Source organism: Arvicola amphibius, chromosome 11, assembly GCF_903992535.2.
Source record: "Arvicola amphibius chromosome 11, mArvAmp1.2, whole genome shotgun sequence".
Classification (NCBI taxonomy): domain Eukaryota; kingdom Metazoa; phylum Chordata; class Mammalia; order Rodentia; family Cricetidae; genus Arvicola; species Arvicola amphibius.
The window spans coordinates 20,442,772-20,443,356 of NC_052057.2; positions in this window are offsets into that span (position 1 = coordinate 20,442,772).

Sequence of the window (585 nt, forward strand, 5' to 3'; positions counted from 1 at the left end):
AGCACCAGTTCTGCCAAGCTAAGGATTGGCAACAGGTGCGTTGAGCTCGCCCATTTCTTTCCTCCGTAAACCCCGGTAAGCTTCAAAACCTGCCCAAGGTGACGGGGACTAGACATTATAAGGACTCGGGTCTTTGAGGACGGAGGGTCTCGTACTGTCGTTCTGGGCCTCAAAAACCCAAGCCACGCTTCTGGTATTCCTTGGAGACTTTAATTCTCCATCCAGTCTGAGATGTCCACGAGATCGGGGTTCTTTACATCGGAGGCGCTCAATTCTAAGTCGCTTTCGCCAGTGGACTTTCCACGGAAAACCCCCCTCTACCTCCTGAAGTGCCCACTGCCGGTCCCTAACCGTTCCCGCCCGACTCGGGGTCCCGCCCCCTCGTGGCAGGCTACCCGCCGAGCGGCCCGGTCGCCGCGTTCTCCCGCGCACCGATGACTCATCCCCGCCCCAAGAGAAACGTGGGGATTCCACGCCCCGCCCCCCGCCCCGCCCCCGCGCACTCGCGCGCCGCCCACGCCCCCGTCCGGCCATCAGTTGCCCTTTAGCCGGAGACCGGGCGTGTGTCGGCGTGGCTCCCCTGGG